Source organism: Heterocephalus glaber, unplaced genomic scaffold (assembly GCF_053883595.1).
Source record: "Heterocephalus glaber isolate CG9 unplaced genomic scaffold, H.glaber_assembly_v1.0 deba00001538, whole genome shotgun sequence".
Taxonomy (NCBI): domain Eukaryota; kingdom Metazoa; phylum Chordata; class Mammalia; order Rodentia; family Bathyergidae; genus Heterocephalus; species Heterocephalus glaber.
In genome coordinates this window covers 12606734-12630098 of record NW_028258333.1, presented here as the reverse complement: position 1 = coordinate 12630098, position 23365 = coordinate 12606734, and the positions used below count along the sequence as shown (strand labels likewise).

The 23365-nt window shown below is 32.6% G+C and overlaps 1 protein-coding gene across 2 annotated transcripts in view; it reads left to right on the top strand.

The window, feature by feature from the left end:
* The window catches only part of Cdh10 (cadherin 10), a 202128-nt gene extending 183036 nt beyond the window's left edge, over positions 1-19092 (top strand). The window contains exon 14 of one of the 2 annotated variants that reach the window (XM_004870573.4): positions 17277-19092. The gene's annotated coding sequence lies outside the window, so the exon portion shown is untranslated. Of the gene's footprint in view, positions 1-13112 lie in introns of both variants that reach the window. The other variant, XM_087189267.1, reaches the window with a different exon arrangement.
* The last annotated feature ends 4273 nt before the right edge of the window (positions 19093-23365 follow it).

Genomic DNA, 23365 nt, shown 5'->3' with positions numbered 1-23365 from the left:
TATATATATAGAGAGAGAGAGAGAGAGAGAGAGAGAGAGAGAGAGAGAGAGAGAGTGAGAGAGTTTCTCATATATATGAAATCAAACAATGCCTAAGCCTGTATCTCAGTTACTTCATTTAACACTATGGTCTCAAGATCCAATCACTGTTCTACAAATTACTAGTTTATTCTTTTTATGTCTATTCTGCTTTTTATTGGTATTCTGGTGGCTCTACCCCATTATGTATAAATACAACTTTTTTGTACATTCATTTGTTGATGGTCATATAGGCTATTTCCAAGATTTAGCTATTATGAATTGTGCTGCTATAAATATGTGTATACACTCATCACTGTGGCATGATGATTTCAACTGTTTGGGGAAGACGCCTAGAAGGGGAATAGCTGGGTCAAATGGAATTCCTGTATTTAGTTTTTGAGGAATCTCCATACTGATTTCCATAGTGGCTATATGAGTTTACAGTCCCACCAACAATGAAGAAGTCTTTCTTTCTCCCTATAGCCTTGCCAGCATTTGTTACTGGTTGATTTCTTAATGGTAGCCATTCTTTCTGAAATTAGATGTAATCTCAGGGTTGTTTTAAATTGCACTTCTCAAATAGCCCATGAGGTTGAACATTTTTTATGTTATTTCTTTGTTGCTTGTATTTCTTAATTTGATAAGTGCTTATTCATTTTAGATGTCTATTTTAAAATTAGGGCCTTAAATTTGGGGGTTCTAATTTTTTTGAGTTCTTTATATACTCTAGATATTAGTCCTTTGTCAGAGGGATAGGTGGTAAAACTTTATTCCCATTCTGTAAGTTATCTCCTCACTATGTTAGTGATGCTGCACAGAAGCTTTTTAATTTGATATGAACCCATTTATTGATTCTTGGTATTATTTCTTGTGGAACTAAAAGTCTTTGCCTACATTTACGTCTTTAAGAATTTTACCTATTCTATTTTCTAGAGGATTAAGTGTTTATGTTTTAATGTTTAGATGTGAAATCAATTTTTATTTTAGTTTAGAGCATGATGAGAGATATGGGTCTAAATTTAATATTCAACATGTGGACATTTAGTTTTCCTGTTTGTTTTGGAGGCTATTTTTCCTTCAGTGAAGTGATTTACCCCCTTTGTCAAAAATAGCATAGCTGAGTGTACCTGGAGTTGTTTTTATGTCTTCAATTCTGTTTCATTGATCCACAAGTCTGTTGTGTTACCAACACCAAGCTGTTTTTAACATTGTAGCTTTGTATTATACCTTTAAGTCCAGGATTGTGATGTTCCATGCCTTGACCATTTTGCCAAGAATGATTTTGCCAATAGAGATCACTTCTGGTTCCACAAGAATTTTAAGATTGCTTCCCCCAGTTCTGTAAAGAATGTTATTGGTATTTTGATTGGGATTGCATTAAATTTGTATAACAGTTTTGGTATGTCCTATTTGACTATATTGATTTTACCTGTACAAAAACAGGGGATATCATTCCAGTTTCTGATATCCTCCTTGATCTCCTTTTTCAGAGTAGTATAGTTTTCATTGTAGAGGTTGTTCACTTCCTTGGTTAGGTTAATTTCTTAAGTATTACATTTTCCTTGATGCTACTGTGAAGAGTGTTGTTTCCCTAATTTCCCTTTGAGAGAGTTTGTTATTGGTGTACAGGAATGCTATTGTTTTTTGAGTGTTAACACTATATCATGTGACACTGTTGAATTTGGATATTAGCTCTAGGAATCTTTTGGTGGAGTTTTGGGGGTTTTCTAAATAGAGAATTATTGCCAATAGCTAAGTTAGTTAGAAATTATTATAAGGCGTTAGACAAAGCTGGGCCCTCATCATAGAGATAATAGAAACTCCATTCACTGGTTAGCATTATAAAAAGAGAAAAGTACTGCACCACTTACTTCCCCTGAGGATAAATAGCAATGATTGATATTCTAAATAGGCATACATCTCCCTAGCCCATTTCCCTTTTGGAAATTCTGTGTACATAACTTGTTTTCCCATTTGAACCCCATTTAATCAATATTACCTAGGTGACTGTACTTGTAATCGTATTTATTTTTATTTATTTTTTTAGTTTTTGGTACTGGGGATTGAACTCGGGTCCTTGGCTTGTGAGGCAGGCGGCGGAACCACTGAGCTAAATCCCCGGCCCAAAAAGCACTTTTTTTTTTTTTTTTTTTTTTTGGTACTGGGGATAGAACTCAGGACCTTGAGCTTGCAAGACTTGTAATCTTATTGGTTGGTCAGGGTTTTGTCCCACCTCATAATTTTCCATTGGGTCTTCTAGTTTTGTCTCACTTTGTATCTGCCCCACCTCATGGCTTTGCCCTATAAAACATCTTTGAAAAGCAGGGTGGGCCGGCAATCCAGTTTATGGTCCCTCTTCTGTCTCTCTTAGACAAAAGCTGTCTTTCAATAATTTTTTGCTATTCTTAGCCTCTGTTGTTCCTAGAATTCATTCTTTGATTTTAGAGAACACGAACTTGCATTTTGGTTATCTAGCAGGTTTGGAGTTATATTACTCTTATTTGGATTATTTTTCCTTATTTGGATTACTTGCTCTATATCACTTTTGGATTACTCGGTAACCTATATCAGGATCACGTCATCAGCAAATAATGATCATTTAACTTCTTCCTTCCCCATTCATATCCTCCTTTTTTTCTATCTTATTGTTCAATACTTCAAGAATTATATTAACCAGAAATGGTGATAGTGGATGTCCTTGTCTTGTTCCTGATTTTAGAGGGAAAGCTTTCAGTTTTTCTCCATTTAGTATGATGTTGGCCAATAGTTTTCCATAAATGGTTTTATCAGGTTGCTCTAAAGACCCTCTATTCCCATTTTCTTCAGTGTTGTTTTTTTTTTTTAATCATGAGTGGATGTTGCATTTGTCAAATGCTTTTTCTGTGTCTATTGAGATGACCGTGTAATTTTTATCTTTGTTTCTGTTTTTGTGGTGTATTATATTTATTGATTTGCATATGTTGAACCATCCCTACATCCCTAGAATGATTCTTACTGGGTCATGATGTATTATCTTTTTGATGATTTGCTGCATTCTCTTTGCCAGTATTTCATTGAGGATTTTTTCATCTGTGTTCACTAAAGAGATTGCCCTGTAGTTCTCTTTTGGGGTTAGGTCCTGTTCTGGTTTTCAAATCAGGGTAATGTTTGCTTCCAGGAATGACTTTGGGAATATTGCTTCCCTTGAAGTTTCATTAAGGAGTTTGAAGAGAACAAGAATTAGATCTTCACTAAAGTTCTTGTATTATTTGGCAGTGAATCTTTTGGGAACTGAGTATTCCTGGTTGCATTTTTTTTTTAATTTCTTTAATTTTATTGGTTCATTTTGACTTATTAAACGTTTTTATATCATCTTGTTTCAGCTTTGGTAGTTCATATGTATCTAAGAACCTATCCATTTCCCCTGAATTATCCATTTTGTTAGCCTACAGGTTCTCAACATAGTTACTAGTAATCTTTTTTATTTCAGCAAAATCCATTATGATTTCAGCTTTCTCATTTCTAATTGCATGGATTTGGGTCTTTTCTTTCCTCATTTCAGTAAGATTAGCTAAAATTTTGTCTGTTTCATTTAATCATTCAAAGAACTAACTATTCAATTCATTGATTTTTTTGTATTTTATTTAGTATAAATTTCATTAATTTCTGCCCTGATCTATATAATTTCCTTTTTCATGTTAGTTTTGGATTTGGATTGTTCTTGTTTTTCTAGGACCTTAAGGAGCATCATTAGGTTATTTATTTGAGCTCATTCTGTTTTTCTGATGTGGGAATTCACTGCTATGAACTGTCCTTTTAGGGTTGCTTTAATTGTGTTTCATCGGTTCTGGTATGTCATACTGGTGTTATTGTTTGATTGTAGATATTGTCTAATTTCCTCTTTAATTTCATCTGTGGTCCTTTGATTATTCAAGAGTATACTGTTAAATATTCCATGTGTTTACACAGTTTATATCTTTTCTTTTGCCATTGATTTCTAGTTTCATTGCACTTTAATCTGCTAACATGCATTGGATAATTTTGATTCTTTTGGATTTACTTAAGCATACTTTATTGGCTATTATTTCATCTATATTGGAGAAAGTCCCATGTGCTACTGAGAAGAAGGAGTGTTTTGTTGTTCAGTGGAACACTCTGTAGTTATCTATTAAGTCCATTTATTAAAAGATTTGGTTCAACTCTGATTTTTTGTTGATTTTTTGTCTAGTTGATAAGCCCATTTGTGACATTGGGGTATTGTCTCTCATACTATTGTATTGGTGTTTATCTGATTTTTTTTCTTGTCTGGTAGTGTTTGTTTCATAAAGTTGAGTGCACCATTATTTGGTGCATATATGTTTATCATCATTAACTCTTCTTGTTGAATTGTTCCTTAACTAATATACAGTGATATTCTTTGTCTCTTCTGATGAATCGTAGCTTGAAATCTACTTTGTGGAAGTTAGAATGGCAACTCCAGCTTTTTTCTGTTTCTATTGCATGGGATATTGTTTTCCACCCTACGATTTTTACTCTGTAAGCAACTTTGTAGATTAAATATGTTTATTGTATACAGCATATCGTTGGCTTTTCTCTCTTGAGCCATTCTGCCAATCTGAATCCTTTGATTAGAGAATTGAGCCCATTTACATTGAGATTTATTACTGAGAGATACCAACTTATTCCCGTTATTGAATTGTTTTCCTGTTGCTGATTTCCTCATTTTCCTCCTTTTGCTTATTTGCTCATCCGGCAGTTATATTCATTATGACTCATAGATATTGTTGGCTTTGTCTCTTTCTAGCATATCTTTGAGAAATGTTTGTAATGCTTGGTTAGTGGTCTCGCATTTCTTGAGGTGCTCTTTATTGTGGCAACATCTTATTTCTCCATCAAATTTAAAGGGTAGTATTGCAGGATACATAAGTCAAGGTTGGAAGTTGTTATCTATTAGTTCTTGAAACACTTGATTCCAACCCTCCTGGCCTTAAGGTTTGTGTAGAGAAGTCTGCTGTGGTAGGTTTAACTTTGTATGTTAGCAGCTGTTAAGAGTTTGTCCTTGTAATGGATTTCTTGAAGCATAGTGTGATATGGAGAAAGTGTCTTTTGAGTGTGGGTATTTAGTGTTCAGTATGCCTCAGTGATATGTATGTTTACTTCATTTCCTATATTTGGGAGTTTTCTGCTATTATTTCTGTGGACAAGTTTTTTTATGTCATTGGTGTTTCTTGTGATTTTTTCTTTTTTTACTCATTCCATTTATTGTTAGATTGGTCTTTACATCATCTACATTTTTTAATTTTTCACTTGTTTTTAAAGTGTCTTTGATAGTTTGGTCTATGAAGCCATCATTGTCTTCTAGTTTTGAAATTCTGTTCTCACATTGGTCTGTCCTGTTGCCCATACTTTTAATGTGATTTATAATCTCCTATATTTCTCATTTAAATCTTTCAGGCACTTTAATTTTTTGGTAAACTGGTCATTCATATTTTGTTTAACTCATCTACCTTTCTATTAGTGTCTTCTGACAGCTCCCGAATCTTTTTGGTCTTTACTTCCATTATCTTTCTAGGTATATCTTCTTTAGTCCCACTGAGTATCTTTTTGAGTTGTTTTCTAACCTCCTCTGTTACACTTTTGTGTAATTCCAGTGTATAGCTTACAATATTTGGTCCTTTGCTGCCTGCTGAATTAGTTTTGGGGAAGTTGGGGTTTTTGGGAGGCATTTTGTTGTCTTTTCTTCCCATGTTTCTGTTGTTTTGTTCATTTGTTTTGTTTTCTGCTGAGGTTTTTGAATGCTAAATACCTTATTGCTTGTATAGAGATCTTTGTGGAGTCACTTATCTTTAGACAAAGATTACACCTGGGATTTCTGTTACTAGAGTACTATACAATTGGCCACTGACAAAATTATTCTCTACATTTGAATCGGCAATTTAGGATCAATTTGTCAATTATATAAAAAAGAATAACCTTTTAAGTTGTATATTGTTCAGGGAAGATATACATATTAACAATATTAAAGTTTTAATCCACTGATGTATTTCTCCCTTTATTTTGACATTCTTCAAATTTATTTTACAATTTTTATTGTAAGGAGTTCATATTTGCTATGAATTTATTTATTTATTTATTTACTTACTTATTTATTTATTGGTACTGGGGATTGAAGTTGGGACCTTGTGCTTGCGAGGCAGGTGGTGGAACCACTGCGAAAACTATGGATATATTTGTAATTTAACATTAACATGCATGATGTTTTAAAATTGTTACATTCATTTTGTGCTGGTATACTAAAAGGTAACTAGTTTAATATGGATTTCAATCTATAATCTTGTTAAATTTATTTATCAGTGTTAAAATTATAAAGAATTGTTTTCTGATTATCTGGCATTTTATTTACAAGCAATCAGGTTTTCTCCAAAAATTATAATTTTCTTCTTTCATTCTGATTTGTATTATTATTATTATTATTTTGTACCAGGGATTGAACTCAGGACCTTGCGCTTGTGAGCTCAGTGGCACCACTGAGCCAAATCCCCAAACCCTGAATAATATTTTTAATTGGCTAGGAAGTCTAGCACAGTGTTGAACCCAAGCAGTGTGAGAAAACATCTTTGCCTTGTTCACAAATTTGGGAATTTGTGGCCTACCAAGTGTAACATTAGAGCTTTTGTATGAAATTCTTTCATAATGTTGATGATACTCATTTCTATATCTAGTTCAAAACTGGGTTTTGAATTTTATACAACATTATTTCCATATCTGTTAAGATGATCATATGTGTTTTATTATATATTCTGTTCAAATAGTAAGTTACGCTGATTGATGAGTGAATGGTGAATAGACTGTTCTAAGTAATTTATTGACACTGAGTCACGCAATTCTCATGTCTCAGTGACAGAAGCACAGTTAATTTACTCAAGGTTAATTAGACAATAGTTTGTCAAAATAAGATTTGAAACAATGTTTAACAGCTGAATGTATGCTCTTACCTGCTGTATTTAGCAATAAACTTTTAAAATTTGTTACATATATAATTATTCAAGGATGGAAATAAATGCAATAAAACCTATACTGCAAATGAAATTATATATGTGTTTTGAAACTCTGAATTTATATGTTAATATACCAAAGGCCAAACTCTTCCCAAACCTTCCTGTACATTTTAATATTTAGAAACTAAGATGCCTATTACCTTCAGAAACAAAAATTTAAAAAATATCTCTTTTTAACAGAGATCCTCCTTCATGTCAATTTTATTAGTCCTAATGATGAGAAAGACACAATATTTAGTCTCATTTCCAACTCATCAAGCACTTAAACATGTGAACACAGTTTTAACCTAATAATACCTTTTTTTTTTTGGTACAGGGGATTGAACTCGGATCCTTGTGCTTGCGCAGCAGGCAGCGAAACCACTGAGCTAAATCCCTGGCCCTTATAATATCTTTTTTCAATGTAGAAAGTTAAAAACTGTAACAGGTCAGTTCTCTTGAGTGTTTTTACTGAATTTTCTATTTCCTTAGGCCATTTAGCAGCAGCAGTATATGAACACAATATTTCTTTGATAGTCATAATGTCAAAAATCTCAGAATTAGAAAAGATAAAGTGAATGACTATATTTGTATTTCCATGTTCAATAAAAATATGTATGCTTTTTCTATCATTATCCAATGTACAATGTTAACTGAATTAAAATGCATTTATCTAGATTTTTTTTAAAGGAGAGTTAGAAAATCTTGATTTCTAGAATATATAGCCCTTTCTTTTGCATAACATCATGTTATTGCAAAGTACAATAATATATATTATTTCATTTGATCTCTAAATTAAAAGAAAGAGTATTCATAGATCATTCAGGACAATTATCACAATAAGTGATAGATCCTGTTACATACTTTAATAACCACATTCCAAATGCATATTCATTTTTATTATCTGGAGTGCTTATTTCTCCACTGATTTCCCTTCTTTAGTGATTCTTGTCAATCCATACCATTAAAGTTTATATACAAAATCAGCTGATATCTGAATACAGTGAACCTTTAAGTGACAACCGGCTTGACATACTAACAATTTGAGTTAGGTTAATGGAAGATTCATCTGTCTCTTGTTGCCTATAGCATGTACACAGGTAAAAATCCAGATCTTGGCTGTATTGACTTAGTTACAACCAGCCCTGGGGAATGGATCAAGTCTGTAAGTGGATCTGTAAGGATCCACTGTATCTCTAGGAATTTCCTTAGGCATTTTGTTCAGAGCTCATGGTTCTAAAGGTGTAATAAAATTGAAACTAAATGCTGCTTCATTTGGATAAAAATCCTGACCTGCTGCTGATTTCTGCAATAGCACTGCAATAGCACTGCAATAGCTGCAATAGCACCACAAGAAGCACCATGAATTGGGGGTGCTACATTGATTTCAATCTGCCACATCATATTCAGTGAGCAGGAAATTCTCTTCCCACTGTGCTGCTCAGACAGGAGCTTCATGCCAAGGTAGAATAGGGCTCCTGCAATGGAAACTGCAAGTGATCTGTGATTTTTAAAAATTAGTATTCAGCAACAGATTAGGTGGTAGAGTACCAAAAGACTCCAAAAATATCTAGTTTTCTACCCTATAACTTGTTTTCTCAAAAATCCAGCTCTGGTACTGTCTGTATTTGCCATGAGTTATCATCCTATACCATAATATTCTTAGAAAAACAGTCCAGTGTCTTTCTTTCTGGCTTGATTTAGGAGGTAATCAAGAGATGTTGGAAAGCTTTGTAAGACTTTTGATAGCAGAGAGAACAGAAACTCATCTTTACTTATTAAACAATAAACATTAAAAACCTTCAGTGGATAATTTAAATATGAGCAGTAGAAAAAAATAAAAATAACGACTGATGTTTTACATAGAGATATTTGAAGACTGTTGTTGCTATTCCTTCAGGAATCAAAACAAAAAGTCAATAGAAAGAACATTTCCACGTTTCTTTTGTTTAATCAATAAACCGAGCAAAATAAGAATACGATTCTCAGGGTGTACAAAGAGCAACGTAAACTTAACAACAATAGAAAGGCAGCGATTGCTAAATCACTTAAAATAATCAAGTGTAAACTTCATAAGCTCTAACTCTCATGCACTTTCCACAAGTGCGACATAAAAGTATTTGAAAAATAAAAATAAAAATAAATGAGAAATAAAAATAGAAGTAAAAAAATAAAATCCCTAGGCCCCAAAATTTCAGCGTTAGGATTCGGGGAGTTGTGATTAAATCACAAGCCAGAGGAGGAAAGCAGTTCAGAGAACATGTGGAAAAAATTATTGCTGCAGAAGGAGAGACAACACCAGACTGCCATGCTGAGTGACTCAAGGGGTAGAAGATGTAGTAATGAACTTGGAAGCATTTGTTGTCAAGGTGAATAATGGAGAAACTGCAGCTGAACAGCTTGGCCGTTTGACTTCCTCCCTTGTCTTTTCAGAACCAACGGTAGTGGCGCTTGATTTTAGGATGAAGAAGTGTGTGTCAGACATGAAAATAAAGAGACAAAGACATGTTCTTGGAAGCTAATCATTCTCAAATGGAAGGGAGCATCTCGCAAAGAAGAAATTACCCTATCACATTCATCTCAGTAAACTATTCAGTCCGCTTTATCCAATCTTTATGAAAAGGCTACACAAAGCCAAACTGAAACTAGACTAGGATTTCCAAAAAATAATTATGAATACAAAAAATTAGAAAATATTAGAAGAAAACCTTTACAATGAGAGTGAGTGAAGAAACTAAACCGATAGAATCAAATAGGATGAAGACTGCAAACAGAAGATTTTTGAATAAATGTAATAAAACCTTCAGAGATGTATATTTGGATATTGTATGTGTGAAAAATCCATCAATGAATTTGGAAATTGAATTTATATTTTTAAATTATGCATATTCTTTATGATGTGAGCATAGCATATTTCAGAAGGTTAAAACTATTTTACTTACCTATTGGAGAGAACTTAAAAATTCCTTTGTAAAATAATTGTCTTTACTTCATTGTTTCTTCTATGCCAGTTTTTTTTTCAGTGAAAGGAGTATCTACATGTTTTAAAAAACAAATGGCACTTCTTTGTAATATAGTATCAAGACTAAACAAAATTCACAAAATTTTCTCAAATTCAGAGATGCTTGGCTTTAAGTTTATATATATACTTAGTTAAAAGAAGCAAAACTTTACTTGCATGTGAAAATTGCCTAGGGGTATAAGAAAGAATTTTTTTTTTATTGGCACATAAATGTTATCTTTGCTGATTGAGTATATAGTATTCACATTTCAGCTTTCATTTCTGGTATTATTTCTCTCTTGCTAAGCAGGTGTGTTTTCCTTGAGGGAAAGCACCATTTTTCCTCTCTGTTTTGTTCACAGAATAAGACATGGAACCTACCATGGAACAGGCATTCAGACAGTGGTTTAGGAATCAGTGAAAGAATGATTATTTACAAACTTGTTTAAAATGTTGCCTTTTGTGTGAATAAGGCAATACATTCTAGAAATGAGACTTTCAGACAATTATGTGTGAGTTGGGTACATATTATTGATAGCACACTTGCATTGTGTGAGGTTGTGGTTGCAATACCCAGAACTGCAAAACAATATCAAATATTACCTTATTGTGCTCATGTATTACTTAAAGCCATTCTTTAAAAGAAGTTTTGTTATATTGAACCAATTATAAAATTGGCTCCAAGTGGGAAGCTTGCAGAAAGTTGGCTGCTTCAACATTTTTAAAATGTATAGTAGAAAATTGCTTCTTTCTCACCCATTCCATTTTTTTTTGGTTCAATTTCTCACACATATGTGGAGATTAGAGGAGAGATGTTCTTTTGAAATTTTTAAGAGATTGTCTGACACCTAGTGGGCACTCACTAAACGCTTATTGAATTATGTTACAAAGAGAGGAGAGAGAAGAAAAAGAAACCAGCAATAGCAGGATATATAAAACATCTTTAAAAACTGCCTAAAACTGCAGCTGGATAGGTAGAAGGGGCTGGCATGGTGGATGCTTTCTAAGAACAACCTGAAAACATCCCCCACAGACACATGCAAGTCTTTTGAAGTTTTTAAACTAAGAAGATTTTCATTATTCCAAATATACATATATATTTTAAGAATGCAATAACTTAGTAAAAATAACTGTAGTTATAAATTGAGTAAAAAATAAATTATAATTTATAACATATACACATAATTTAAAGGTGAATAGCCGTCTACATTTAATATTTCCCAGATGTTATTTATTTACCGATTCTTTATTAGAGATAGAGAATAATGAATATTTATAATACATAGGGAATCACAAGGAAGAAATGAATTTAAAAAATGAATATTTCACCTGGAACAGATTAGGTCAAATGTAATGTGGTTTTAGCATATAGAATTTGCCGATAACATTTCACACAAAGAAGCGATTTATTTCCTACGATTTTTAATGTAATCCCTATAAATGAACATATTATTATTTATAGTAGAATATATTAATCAAATTTAGTGAGCACTGCGTTTCTCTTTCTTGGATATTTCAAGTCAAATTATTCAAATTAAAATCCTTTATAGAAGGTAATATTAAAATATAACAAATGTATCTTCATTACTCAAACTCCTTGCTCATCCATTTACTTTTGGCTTGAAATCATATACAGATAAAAACACAATTATGAAGGAAGTCTCAATGGAAAAGTGAGACCTTGTGCTCAGCAGTGGGATATACACCAGGCATGCACACTGCCAAGAATGGTCTTATTGGACACCGATACAGTCTTGTAAGAATCTGATCTACTTGTCATGTGATCCAGGGCCTCAAGGCCAGGTGATATTTCAGAACCTCAAAAATGTAGATATAAATTATCTTTTATGTAGAATAAATTCCCTTCAAAATAATACATAGATTCATAGTTTGATAAGAGTATGCATTTATAACATTATCACCTGTAAATATTAGTGGTTAAAATTTGCCTCAATTTTTAATGATAGTATTTTAAATTGTAGAAAGATGTGAGATTACTGTATCAAAATGATTTTAACAAGTCACTTGCTTTTCCTGGATTAAAGATAAAACTGAAGTAGCACATGGATTAGATGCAAAGAAAAAATAATTAAAGGAGCTATTTTTGTTTGCCTCTTTCAGTGTGTGGGGAAGCTTTTTGAAAAGATTAATTTAGTGATATAATAAATACTGATTTTTTCCTTCTTTAGTTATGTATTTTTGACTTGAGTCCACTTACCACATAATCAATATTGACATGTATTGATGACATTTCCTTAGGCTATCAAATTTCATGAATGTGTAAGCATAAGAATGATACACATTATGGGGTCAACATTGAGACAAGCCAGACAAAAAGAGATATGACTGAGTCTAGGGACAGCAACTATGTATAAAAACAATTTTTCTTAATAGTATGGAACCTGAAAGAAAAGAAATAATCCACCTTATATCATCTTCAAGCTGGATATTTAAAAAGGAACTCTAAGCTTGTTGTAATAATTTATACTCCGGAGTTTTCATATATATATATATATATATATATATATATATATATTCCATTTATACTAATAAATGAGTGGCCTAGTTTTTATTTACAACCATTATTTATTGCTTTGTGCAGTGGACCAGCAGTGACCAGCTGCTGACAGCACAATAAGCCTAGGTAAGATGTGGCTCACTGTGTATTAACAGAGTGTATTCTATAGAAGCACAGAAAACTGGGGCTAAGTGACACTGAAAACTCACAGATGCTGGCTTCCCAGAGAAGACACCAGTCTATCTAAAACTCAAAGGAGGAGTTGGATGCTGTGAGTAGATAAATATGGAATGATATTTTAGGCAGCTGACTTGACACTTGAATAAAAGGAAGCAAGAAACAGTGATGATATTTTTCATCAAAGATTTTCACTTATGGAATTAACATATTGATCTTTGCTTAATTTCCTGTAGGGCTAACACTAAACTGATTCAAAGCAGATCATTTCTCCATCCTCTACCACCACCTCTTTTTAGAATCTATCCACAGCCACATATCATTTGAAATAAGCTGTGGCAAACAATTTTATGCTCCCTCTTCTTTTTCCCACATGTAGACTGACTCCTCTTCACATCGCATCTGGTAGAACTTGGTAGAGTGCATGAGTGAGACATTCTGAATACGGAGCCAACATTCTGGTACTTGAACACAGAGCTGCATTCTACTACCTCTTGGACATTTCTTCTACTACCAGTTAATCTCACTAAATCTTGTTTTGTGAGAACTATTGTGATGGTTAATTTGATGTGTCAACTTGGATAGCCTTATGATGTTTAGTTGTTCAGTTAATCCTTAGATGTTGCCATGAAGATGATGCCTGAATGTCTCCCTTAAGTAAATAGACAAGATATAAAGGATAAAGAATGTAAGCAGAAAATACAGAATGTAACTAGATTATATAGGGAAATATTTTGTTGGTTGTGTTTCTGTGCTTGACTGATACATATATCTACCTTATGGTGTTGTTTTGAATAATTCCTAAAAGCAAATTATAGGGAGCTCTTAACATGATACAAAACATTAGGTACATTGAGATACTGTTTCATATTTATAATTAATGTTATAATGTTATATCTTTACTAGATACACTACCCTGCAGAGTCAACATAGCTACTAGAATAACCTTCCTAGCACTATTACTACTAATAATAACTGAAATCTCAGTGACTGCTGAAATTTCAGTGGAATTAAGCTGTCTGTTCATCATATAAATTTTATTGTTCTATTAAACTACAGAAAATCATACAAGTTAGCTAGATAGATGTATAGAAAGAGAGACAGATATTGAACTCAATATTTTGAATACAAAATCTAAAACCTAATAGCTATCAAGAAATTTGTCCAAATTACAAAATACCTAGGAATCAGTGTAACAAAAGAAATCAAATACCTCTTCTCTGAAAACTATACTACTCTGAAAACAGAGATTGAAGACAATATCAGAAAATGGAAAGACATCCCTTACTCCTGGGTAGGAAGGATCAACATAGTGAAAATGGCCATACTTCCAAAATTGCTGTAGAGATTCAATGCAATCCCAGTTGAAATCCCAGCACTATACTTCATGGACCTTGAGAAAACAATCCAAAAATTCATTTGGAACAAGAAGAACCACAGAATAGCAAAAGCAATTCTAGTTTACGGAGGCATGGCAGGGGGTATCACAATCCCTAACTTGAATCTATACTACAAAGCTACTGTGATAAAAACAGCATGGTACTGGCAAAGAAACAGGCGTCAGGAACAGTGGAACAGATTAGAAGATCCAGAAACAATTCCAGACACACTCAGCCGCCTCATCTTCGACAAAGGAGCCAAGCACCCTCACTGGAGGAAAGATAGCCTCTTTACTAAATGGTGCTGGAGGAAAAATATCCTCTTTAATAAATGGTGCTGGAAAAATTGGGTTTCAACTTGCCAAAGACTAAAACTATACATATATATCTCACCATGCACTAAACTAAAATCAAAATGGATTAAAGACCTAAATATTAAAACAGAAACACTAACCCCGCTGGAAGAGAGGTTAGGAAGAACTCTTGAAGACATCAGGGTAGGAAAAGATTTTATGAACAAAACCTCAGTTGCCCATGAACTAGCACAAATAATCAACAAGTGGGATCTCTTCTTACTAAAAAGCTTTGCACAGCAAGAGAAACCACCAGCAGTGTGAAGAGACAACCCACAATGGGCGAAAAATTTTTCACCAGCTGTCCCTCAGACAAAAAAAGTATACTATCTCAAATCTATAAAGAACTTAAAAAGATCAGACCTCCCAAATTTAAAGACTTAGTCTGAAAATGGGCATCTCAAATGAGCAGACATTTCTCAGACAAAGAAGTAGAAATAGCAAATAAATACATGAAAAAATGTTCAACATCACTTTTCATTCAAGAGATGCCAATGAAAACAATGCTGAGATTCCACTTCACTCCAGAAAGAATGGCTGCTATCATGAAATCAACCAATAACAAATGCTGGTGGGGCTGTGGGGAAGGAGGAACACTGGCCACTGCTGGTGGGAGTGTAGACTGGTGCAATCACTGTGGAAATCAGTATGGAGATACCTCAAAGAACTAGGAGTGGAAGTCCCATTTGACCCAGGTATTCCCCTGCTGGATATCTTCACCAAAGATTTAAAAGAATCATACCACAGCGATATATGTGCACCCATGTTCATAGCAGCACAGTTTGTAATAGCTAATACTTGGAAACAGCCCAATTGCCCATCAACTGGAGACCGGATAAAGAAATTTTTTTTTTTTTACAAAATGGAGTACTACTCAGCCATAAAAAATGAGAAATTAGAGAGGTTTTTTTTGCTAAATGTATACACATTGAGGCAATACTCTTAAGTGAAATAAATAGGACACACACACATGTGTAAATACCGAATAGTTTCTCTAGTGTGAGAAACTGAAAATGTAAACAAGGACTAAAAGGTAAAATAGATAATGTGAAATAGGAAGAAAGAGGGCAAAGGGGAAGGAGAAGTGGGAGGAGAAGGAGAAAGGAAAGAAGGGTATGGAATTATTATGAGAAAATGAAAAAATGGAAATAAAGTCTTTGTAAATAGGGAGGGATGGAGGGGTTAAAGGGAGGGCAGGGAAAGGGGGAAAAAATAAGAACCAAGAGAGATTATGTAAAGGTGCAAATTTCCAATGATGAATGTCATTATATTTTATACCTAAAATGTACCAAGAAAATAAAATAAAAAGAAATTTGTCCAAGGTCAAAGAGTTATTACCGTGCAGAAGCAGGGTTCAAACCACATTCCACTCCTCTATATTTCAGTACCACTTTCAAATTTAGCATTAAACAATTGATCTCTAGGTGTACTATCAAGCTATACTCTTTACTGTCTTTTCCTCAAACAATACTTTGCTCACTGCATTTGCTTGAATAACACACACTTTTAGATGTCTGTGTTTTGTGTGCCATCCTCTTATAATATTCACTCCTACCTGGTACTTCTTACAAACTGTTTCAAAACTGTAGGATTGTGCTTTAAAACAATCATCTATGGAAAATTCTGTCAACAATGGACTCAGCTGAAGACAGGGTACCATCCTTTTCTCTTACTGAAGTAACATGTACACACATCCATGACCACATTTCGTATACTCAACTTTTTCTATTTTTGCCTGTTCTTTTAGAATTTGTATTAAATCAAATCAAAACACGGACATGTTCTACTTTCTTCTCTATCCAATTATCTAGTTCAATATCTAACAGACAAAATGGATATTTGCTTGATGAATACATTAATAAATTGAGCACAAGTGGTGTAAATTTTTTTGTTTATTTTAAAAAATGTTAGCAATGTGCCTATTGAAATAAAATTGTTTTTCAGTTTATAAGCTAAGAATTTATGAGAAACTAGGTTATGAAAAATACTATCAAATATGGCATATTGATTGGATTAAATATCACCATGAAGGGCGTTATGTTCTCCTGAATAGGCTTTCTTTATTATCTTAAATTCAATAAACATTTCAGAATCTTGGTAATAAACTGGGGAAATTACAAAAGTTTTTACTTAGCTTTATGTTTCTGACTCAAGAGTCAAAAAAGAAAAAATGAAAAACATATTAACTTCAGGCAAAATTGAGTATCCCACTAATTATCATGATTTAATTATATTAGATAAGCATAAAATTATTATATTAATGAACTACTTTATATATTCTTAATTAATCCAAAACTGAAATGGATTTGTGCAAAGAGAGATGTTCTATAACAGTTATAAAATAGAAGATATGAAATTTAGATTGCTGCCAAATATAATATCAGCATGACATGTTTGACAACTTTGCTTATTTATGTGATACAAATTGCAACACTTTTATAGGTAAAAACAAATTATTTTGCATGAATTGTGCATAGTGATTTGAGATTTTTCAGACAAATAAGCTAAATTTTTTCCAGCTCGAATTGATTAGTAATAGTACAAGTTTTGAAAACAACAAGAAACAGAAGTTCTCAAATGAACTATCCATGATATGCATATTTCCCCATCTGAGGAAAGATCTGACTTTTTTTTTATAATTCCTCACTTTAAAGATATAAGTTTCTATTAAATTAATCACAATTTGAGAATTGCCTACTTTTTGTTTGGCTGAAAACTCCAGGATTTTAATGAATATGAAATGAATGATGAATATACACACAGACATAATATTCAAAAAAAAATAACATTAAATTTTTGATTGCATCATAGAGACAAATGTAAATTTTACGTTGACAATAATCAATGGCAAAATAAGTGGATCATATGAGAATAAAGAAGAAACAAGGGGTGAGTTGGATATGAACTCTTCAGTCTCCGTGATTCAGCTTGTCCCTCCCTTCCTGCACTTTGAAACCTTGTACATGGAGCTCCGACACCACTCACCCATGCTTCGCTGAATTGCACTCTTTGATTTCAAATACGTTGTCTCCTCCCTCAACTATTATGAAAGCTGGACGAAGGAAGGAATGATGTCTCCGTTGGCCAAATGGTATACTCTCATAATGCTGCACATGGTCTGACACATTGCAGGTATTTAAACAATATTTTAAAATTAATTACTGAAGTAGAATAAGCATTCAAAGAAAAATGAGGTGAGAGGAGAAAGTGGAAAAAGAGATAGAAACAAAAAGTAAGACTGATGACATCATTTGTAAACACAAATAATAAGTTGTGTTATTTTGTTTCCCATTTTGTCTCTAACAGCTAAAATCACATTTTCTTTGTTTGATGCAGAAGTATATATTTAGAGATCTCTAAAAATTTCTCAAGGGGTATAAATAAAGACTCAAAATCAGATTGAGACAATTGAAAGTAAAGAAGATCTGCTATCTTATAAATTTATGCCATGTGGATGGTATAATCAGTTTTTCAATGATTAAGTCAATCAAACTACAATTAATTATATCAATATTTTCAGAAGTTAGAATGCAAAATACTTTAACTTTCTTCAACTCTCTTGATTAGAGGCAAGAGCAAATAGCCAAAATAAGAATCACCTACTAATATAGAAACAAATAAGCATACTTAGCATAACATTGTGGCTATAGAATTTATTGAATGCGATAGATTTGTTTCACAAATTCTCCAGCAGAACCTATGAAAGATGATAAAGCAAATATATTACATATTTTCTCACAGTACAGTCTGTGAAGAATAGTAAGAAGAATATTGTGAGGTGTTTTACATTAATTATACTTAAATTTTTATTTTTATTAGTACATGTTTGCAGTTCATAATGATTATATTCCTCATAGGATGTTGGTACATATACAACACATCTCAATTCTTTTCTCTCTCTCATTTCTCCCCTTTCGCCATCTCTTGTTTCCCTGTTCTTTTACAAAAGATCTGTTTCCCTATGTCCTATTACCTATTAGTTATTTCTTTTCTTTATTTATATTTTGAGTTTCTCATATAAGAGAAACCATGCATTATTTAAGCTTTTGTGTCTGATTTAGTTTACATAAATTATGGTCTCTAAGTGTATCCACTTTCCTACAAACATAGAGTAGAAAAACATTAAGCAAGAGGAACTTTCAATTAGTCATGAACTGTCTCAAAAGTCTTGCTTGATAGGGACAGTGGATTTGTTTCACTTTAGGTCCATCCTGTTATGTTTGAGAGACTGTATACTGTGCCAGTTCCTCTATTTCTAAGAACAGAGTGGCTATAAATCGCAGGGAATCTATTTCAGCCTCCCATGAGGAAAACTTACAATAAGATGGATGAAGGTTAAACACAACATATATTTTGGTTGAGACTACAAATCTATAGTAAGTTCAACCCAATAAAAATCGGTAACGTGCACAATTGTAAAAGAACAAATAAAAGCTTGTTTCAGATTTTTGTAAATGGTAAAGTCTTTTTGAAAAGTGATGAAACCCATGACTTAATGAGATCTTACCTTCTGTAGTATTTATTGTATCTTTCATCTGTTTTATTCTGTGTATATTCTTTAATGTTTATGCTTGTCTACCAGGAAATGTGTTCTGTTTAAGAAAAATAAAAGCACTTTGAAAAAGAATTTACAGTATCCTTTGGTTAAAGTATCTGCATAATAGGTTGCATGTATTAGTCAAAAATATTTTGATATAAATGCTGTCTATGAAAAATTATGATTAAATAATTTAATAAAAGGTCAAAAGGCAGAAGAAACTTCCTGTAAGAGAATTTTTTAGGAAAAAGGCACATGATAGAAAGAAATCTACCATGCAGAAGGTATTAATTATGTGTTCATTGGTATATTAAGTGCTAAAGGGAGGTTTTCTTCCCTATAATATTTGATCTGTATTTGACTTCTTTACTCAGAATATCACTTTAATTCTGCTTCCTATGTCTTGGTTGATCCTCAGATATTGTGACCTGTTTGTTTTGAAAATACTCGCTCATAATATTATAAACTATGATTATTTTTGTGTATAGTTAAGACCTTTGGAAGATAGAAATACTCTATCATGGGTGTCAAAAACCAGACATATTTTTTGATTAGTACGATAAAGTTAATGTCTTTCTCTGAGGCAAAGTAGGGATATGTTTGAATGTCAATGCCTCAGACAATGGATGCTGCTAAATGTGGAGTTCTTTGGTTGCTACTGGAGTACTGGTTATGGAACGTCCACCTTGGCTCATTTTCCTGTTACCCCTTTAGATTAGAGGGGAGTGGCAGACAATGTAAATACAAAATAATGTAACCTACTGTACCATGAGTTATGGAGTCTTGTTCTACAGCTGAGAAGCTCATGTCCGCTGCCAGAATCTGTGAAACTGTGGCCAATTAACTTCATAGGTCTTCAAATTTGTGGTAATTTTCTTTGTGAATGTCCACTCACGCAAAGCAGAAGTGATAGCCTTTTGAGTGTGACTAGAATAAGAAGTTTATATTAAATATGCGCAATTACTATTTTCAGTAAGACGTGTCCTTATTTTTAGTCAGTAATTCTTTTGGATAAACAAGGTGATAAGAAGCAATAACTACTTTAGCACAAGACAATATTTATCAAGGGCCAAAGATGAAGAGATCTCTACTTTTTTAGTAAGATGAGATGGATATTCTTTACTACAACAAACAAACAACCAAGCATACTTTTTAAATATTTTCAGAGATTACTGTAGATCTTGTTGTTGTCAGACATTTCGAGGTTAAAATTGATTTTATACACTCACTTTGATCAAACAACTGGAGCAAGTAGTTTCGAATCATCATTATCCGTTATTGTCAATTAGAAATAAATGTGTTTTTTTAAAGAAAAAATACTGTTGAGTATTGACCATTACCATTTTTTCTGGCCTTAGCTACCCTCATCATGACAGTGAAAGAACAGCTCATGAAAGCATTCCTCCATGCCTGAAATGTGTCCATTTTTTTTGGATACTAATTGCAACTCTTTGTGTAGGCACTGCACACTATAAATTATCAACTCTCTCTACTTGTTACAGTGTAGAATATAGTTCTATCTTAATGACATATTTTCAAGGTTAGGTGAAATTTCTCATGCTACAATTCCCTCAATATTTGACGGCTAACATTTCTATTTTTTCTCACTGTCCTTCTTTGTTTTGATTTACCCATCAAACAACAATTGGGACATTTTGTACTGAAAAAGCGATATATATAAAACGAAAAGAAAATAAATCCTCATCCAAAGGTGAAATTCACAGTGCTTTGTGAACAACAATTTATATCTCTTTGCACATTTTAGTCATTAGGCTCAGTGATTTCTTTTCATGATTACACTGTCCAGTCTCATCTCACACCAATCATGAGTATTCTTCTTGACTGTATCATAATTAAATAGTGAAACGATTTTCCTCTAATTTATCCTCACACACTCAACATACTTCAGTCTATGATCAAACTTTTATTATCCTAAAAACAAATATATGAAATACTCATCAAATTCATCATTTTAAAGTAAATCTAAGTGAAAATGCTGTTGCAGAATTTCTAAATCTTTTAGAACTCATCTTGAGTATTTAAATAAGTTTCTCAATCTAAAATACATCTCTTTCCTGTCCAACCAAAATGAGGTAAATGTCAGCCTTTGGATTTGATTTAAATTTACACCAAGCTCTTTCATTTCAAATCCACACTTCCCATGTGCGGTTGCTTATCACTGAAAAGACTGAAGGCAATTGCTCTAAGTGGCTTACTCAATACATCTACATCTGTCTATAGAATTTGGTACCACATTCCTATATATCACCACCCTCCACACATCTATAATTCTCTCAGTGGAGAATGTCTCACAAGACAAGCACTTAGTATTAGTTTTGAATCACTTCATAAACATAATCTTGTAGCTTTTCCCTCAGAAGGCTAATTGAAGAAAATACAGCTAGTTATTGAAACTTAAGAGTTTTAATAGCTCACTGAAATATTGAGTTTTTAAAAATATGAATGAAAACTAAATTGCACTTCTGAAGAAAAGATATTTGAACATAGTTTGTTGCCTATAGTATTAAAATGTTTTCCTTTTTCTGCAATTATCTTTTCTATTCTTCAACCAGAGCTGACCAAAAAAGATTTGGATGTTTAATTTTCCCTATGAAAATTTAAGGAGAAAGAACAAAAGAAATCATAACATTTTGGTTAGAATGAGAACTCATTCTCAACAAGTGAAAAGTATAAGTATCAAAGCACAGTCCTTACCTTAGCAATATTATTAGATAACATTATCACAGACATCTGACAGTGTTTTTATCTAACCCTTATCAAAGTTAAACTTCTCAAAGTTCTCTCTGCCCGTGAAAATTTTCACCTAAACATTTGCTAACTGTAATAGAATTACAAATTATTATTCAAAACAGCGATAAGGTCAACAGATTATTTCAAAACTAGTTACTTGTTTGCTTTCTTCAATAAATTTCAGTACACTGCTAAGAAAAAATTGGTCTAAAACTAATGTACAAAAACATTGTTATGCTTACAGAAGAATATTATTGTCATCTTTTAGGTTAATTGCCGTTTCCAAATCTTAGTTAATTTTAATTTTGGAGACTTCATGTTCGTAAGTTTCTTAACATAAAATTATTTTTATATGACTAAGTTCAGGGTAAGAATCTATCAATCATTAAATGTTTCTACAAATCCATTCCAAGTAAGATGTGATTTACTCCCCTATTACATGTTGATGTATTTCTAACCTTGATTTATTACCACACTGTTTTCAAACCATATGCTGGCACTGATGTCTTAGTTAAAAATAACAATATTTCTGGTGCCGCCACCTGTCTCTCAAGCATAAGGTCCTGAGTTCGATCCCCTGTACCAAACAAAAACAAAAAGCAAAAAAATAGTATTTCTTAAATAATATTTTAATTGCTGTGGAACATACTAGTACATTTTATGATAAAGAGCAGATAGTACTATCCACCAGATTTTAATGGGGATTTCTATAGATCTAGTTGTCAAAGTGATTGAGTAGCATTCAGAATGGGACTCATGGCACTGTCAATGGAGAGATGATCAGTGCTTGATGACTATGTATGGATCATTTATTCAAAGTATATCTGGTATTCTGCTTTATTTTCCTTGAAAGCACCCAATATGTCACAATGAGTTGGTGTGCTTGCTCTGTTTTCACAAGGCTATTGGACTGGGGATTGAACTGGGGGCTGTACACAGGGTACATCTCAGTCCATCACTTCATCAGTCACCCATACCATCAATGATGTTGTTTAAAGGGGTGGACTGTAATGATGATATAGGGAAATAAGACTACATTTCTATCAATAAACATTTCAGATTTAGGAACAACAGTATTATCCTCTTATATAAAGAACTCAAGTTAATAATTATTTTTTTCTGTCTATAGAGGCCTCAATTTTTGCCCCACAGTGAAATATACTTCAATCCAGAAGATATGTTGGTTTTAATTTAATTACAATATTTCAAAATAAATAAATTATTAAATGACATAATGGAAAATAACCTATAGAAGCAGCAAGTGACTTTAACTTTCATTAACTAATACATTAAAAAATAAGAATGATATGTAATATGTGTACAGTATAATTAGCAAATTTGAGTTCCTTTTCAGATATGACACTTGCCCAACATTGACATAGAGGATATTACTTTCTTAATAAAATGAAATATTTAACAATATTGAAAATATATATTATTCAATTCATTTAAAGATGTGAAATTATTCAGAGACTGTTCTCTAATCACTGTAGGTTTCATAATTTATTGATTTTTATTTGAAATAAGGTGACACAGTTCTAAATAACTTTAGGTTACAGATCAAATCTCAAAACAATTTGAAAATACACATGTATGTCCTCAATGTGCATCC